The 4,309-nt window shown below is 40.7% G+C and overlaps 1 non-coding gene across 1 annotated transcript; it reads left to right on the top strand.

Annotated features, from left to right (window-relative positions):
• The first annotated feature begins 1,667 nt into the window (after positions 1–1,667).
• LOC127745116 (small nucleolar RNA R71) lies at positions 1,668–1,775 on the top strand. Its single transcript, XR_008006312.1, has one exon. It is a non-coding gene; the product is annotated as a small nucleolar RNA R71 (small nucleolar RNA).
• Positions 1,776–4,309: the final 2,534 nt, after the last annotated feature.

The raw sequence follows: 4,309 nt of genomic DNA, 5'->3' as shown, positions 1-4,309 counted from the left end.
AAAAAGCATCCAATTTGAATTTTGATGTCTTCAGGAATGGTCTTCCAAGTAGGATTGATGATGGCTTATCTGAATCATTATGGGGCATCTCCAAGATATAAAAATCAGTGGGAAATGTGAGCCCTTTAATGTTCACCAAAACATCTTCAGCAACTCCAGCAACTGTAATAATGCTTTTATCTGCTAACACAAAATGAGCTGCCGACCTTTTTAAGGGAAGGAGCCTTAAAACATCATATATAGACAAAGGTATTATACTAACACATGCTCCTAAGTCACACATGCAATCATAAATTACTACACCACCAATAGTACAACTAACTATGCAAGGACCTGGATCACTACATTTTTCAGGTATATCCCCCATTAAAGCAGATATGGAACTACCTAAAGGAATAGTTTCTAATTCATTAATGTTATCCTTATGCATGCATAAATCTTTCAGAAACTTTGCATATTTAGGTACCTGCTGAATAACATCAAAAAGGGGAATAGTTACCTCAACCTTTTTGAATATTTCTACCATTTTAGGATCAGGTTCCAGCTACTTCCTAGGCTTCCTTGCAAGTTGTGGAAATGGAATGGGAGTAGTGTTTTTCTGTGGTGCCTGCACCTTTTTGTGCCTCTTCCTATGGTTGAGCTATCTCTTCTTCAGCTATGTCCTGTATATCCTCTTCCTCTTCAACATCTTCGATTTCTACCACCTCTTCAGCTGATGCGTATTCTGGTGAGCTTGGTTCCTCTTGATTCCTCTCCTGCAGTGTGGTTCTGGACCTCAGGGTGATGGCATTAATTCCTCCCTTTGGATTGGGTAATGGTTGAGAGGGGATTCCAGTGGTGCTTGAAGGTTGGTTACTGGAATTTTGTGCTGAACCAAGTTGTGTCATAAAAGCTTGTAGAGTAGAGGTGAAACCATTTAGACTGGCGTTAATACTGTTCACGATGGTATTTTTCATGGCCAGTTGTCTTTTCTCAAAAGCTTGTAATAATTCTTCATTAGAAGATACAGAAGAATGAATAAATTGAGAGGTTTGCTGCTGATTGTTCTGTGGTCCTTGGTTTTGCCTCAGGTGAGGTGCTCGGTATGGTTGATTTTGCTTCCTGTTGTTGTAATTATTCCACCTCTGATTTCCCTGATTATCTCTACCTCCCCTATTATTGTTATCCCTCCAATTCTGGTTTGAATTGTCCTGCCATCCATGGTTATTATTTCCACTTTAATTGTACCCTTGGTTGGGGCGGTCATAGAAGTTGTGAGTGGATGCCACCATGTTGTCTTCTTGTTGGAGCTGTGGGCATTCATCAGTGTAATGGCTGTAATCAGCACAAATTCTGCAAATTCTTTGTGGAACTAGTTGTTGGTTTTACTGCGGTTGAGTTTGCTGAGCTTGTTGATTTAACTATATTTGTTTCAGCAGGTTGGTCATTTCACAGATGCTTCGATTTAGAGCAGCAGTCTCTATGCCAGAAGATACTTCTGCAACGGCCCTTGAACGGCCTTGCTTCTGTCTGTGGTTCCGAGTAGATTTAGCTAAATCACTGATCAATTGCCAAGCTTCATCAATGGTCTTGTACTTCTTCATAGACCCATTGCTGGCACTTTCTAATGTGGTCTTATCTTGGGGTCTCATACCTTGTGTGACATAGCTGAGTAGCACGATCTTGTCAATCATGTGGTGGGGGCATTCTTCCAGAAGATTATTGAAGCGCTCCCAGTATTCAAAGAGAGTCTCATTGTCATCCTGAACAATTGTAGAGATATCCTTCCTCAGTTTATCAGTAACTTCAGATGGGAAGAATTTCTCCAGGAACTCCTTTCTGAGTGTATCCCAGTTGGATACGTTTGCTAGAGGTTGAGTGTAGTACCACACTCTTGCTTTTCCCTCAAGAGAGAACGGAAAAACTTTAAACAGAATTGAAGTTTCATCAGCGCCATCACACCTGACAGTAGAACAGGCTACTTGGAAATCTCTCAAGTGCTTGATAGGCTCTTGAGCAGGTAGGCCATGAAACTTCGGCATCAAATTTAGCAGTGCGATCTTTATTTCAAAATCCGTAGCTACCGCTGGATGATGCGCTTGAAACGGTTGCAGTGTAAAATCAGGAGCTCCTTCCTCCTGAATGGTAATTCTTCTAGCTGCCATGTTTTCTGCACGTAAAACAACCGAATCAGTAGAACGGGGGCTGGTTTCTTCCTCAGATTCACTTTTAGATCCGCCCTCAGAGCGGACTAACCTACGCTGTTCTCGCCTTATTCGTGAAATTGTTCTTTCAATTTCAGGATCGAATATTAGCAAGCGCGGATCAGGAAGTGAACGTGTCATTTGACAGAAGAAACACGCAGCTCATAGTAGCAAAATTAAAGAAAATGCAAATAAATAAATTCTAATTAATAAAATAAGCACTCTATTGCAACTCCCCGGCAACAGCGCCAAAAATTGATGAGGTGCAGAAGCTGGTGAATTAAAAATTTATTAAAATGGTTACGTTGCAGGTATAGTTCTTAACTCACTGAAAATCTGCCTATCAATTTAGAAATATGTCACAGGAAAATAACTCTTCTCAATGTTCCAATGCTAAGATCAATTGAAAATTAAAATTCTAAAAACTAGAGAGAAAAAACCTAAGAGAGTGAAAAACTATATCTAAAACTACTCAATGAATGTGTCTCTTGTTTCTGCATATTCTCTGACTCTAGTCTGCTGTTTCGGGCCGAAAATTGGGCCAAAATAGGGTCCAAAGTCGCTGGTTTCAGATTCTGCAGTTTATGCAGATCGCGCATGTCACGCGATCGCGTCATCCATGCGGACGCGTCGCTGGCGCTTTTCCTCTTTACGCGTTCGCGTCGTCCACGCTACCGCGTTGCTTGTGCTTTCCAATCCGCGCGGCCGCGCAAGCCATGCGGCCGCGTCACTGCGATTTGCGCTCCTTCGCGCGGTCGCGTGAGCCATGCGACCGCATCACTTTTTGCTGGTTATCTCCTCAAACTCTTGTGTTCCTTCCATTTTTGCTAGCTTCCTCTCCAATCTCCGTCTCATTCATGCCCTATAAAGCCTGAAACGCTTGACACACAGATTACGGCGTCGAATGGAATAAAGGAGAATTAAAATTAAATAATTAAAGTCTCTAGGAAGCAATTTTAAAACATGTAAATTGATGAATAAGTGGATAAGGATCACGACAAAACCACACAATTAAACACAATATAAACTATAAAATAGTGGTTTATCAGAGGGCCCAAGGAAATAAAATCCAGGCCTAAGCGGCTAAATCAAGCTGTCCCTGACCATATGCTTGTGGCATGCAGGTCCAAGTGGAAAGCTTGAGACTGAGTGATTAAAGTCGTGATCCAAAGCAGCTTGAGACTGAGTGGTTAAAGTCGTGATCCAAAGCAAAAAGAGTGTGCTTAAGAGCTCTGGACACCTCTAACTGGGGATTTTAGTAAAGCTGAGTCACAATCTGAAAAGGTTCACCCAGTCATGTGTCTGTGGCATTTATGTATCTGGTGGTAATACTGAAAAACAAAGTGCTTAGGGCCACGGCCAAGACTCATAAAAGTAGTTGTGTTCAAGAATCAACATACTTAACTAGGAGAATCAATAACACTATCCGAAATTCTAAGTTCCCATAGATGCCAATCATTCTAAACTTCAAAGGATGAAGTGAGATGCCAAAACTGTTCAGAAGCAAAAAGCTACAAGTCCCGCTCATCTAATTAGAATTAATATTCATTGATATTTTGGGATTTACAGTATATTCTCTTCTTTTTATCCTAATTGATTTTCAGTTGATTGGGGACAAGCAACAATTTAAGTTTGGTGTTGTGATGAGCGGATAATTTATACGCTTTTTGGCATTATTTTTAGATAGTTTTTAGTATAATCTAGCTACTTTTAGGGATGTTTTCATTAGTTTTTATGTAAAATTCACATTTCTGGACTTTACTATGAGTTTGTGTTTTTTTCTGTGATTTCAGGTATTTTCTGGCTGAAATTGAGGGACCTGAGCAAAACTCTGATAAGAAGGTTGACAAAGGACTGCTGATGCTGTTGGATTCTGACCTCCCTGCACTCGAAATGGATTTTCTGGAGCTACAAAACTTCAAATGGCGCGCTCTCAACGGATTTAGAAAGTAGACATCCAGATCTTTCCAGCAATATATAATAGTTCATACTTTATTCGAGATTTGATGATGTAAACTGGTGCTCAACGCCGGTTCCATATTGCATTCTGGAGTCAAACACCAGAAACACGTCACGAACCAGAGTTGAACGCCCAAAACACGTTACAACTTGGCGTTCAACTCCAA

The sequence above is a fragment of the Arachis duranensis genome, chromosome 2 (genome assembly GCF_000817695.3).
Source record: "Arachis duranensis cultivar V14167 chromosome 2, aradu.V14167.gnm2.J7QH, whole genome shotgun sequence".
NCBI classification, from domain to species: Eukaryota; Viridiplantae; Streptophyta; class Magnoliopsida; order Fabales; family Fabaceae; genus Arachis; species Arachis duranensis.
The sequence above is the reverse complement of the archived record's forward strand: the minus strand, read 5'-3'. Positions and strand labels throughout refer to the sequence as shown.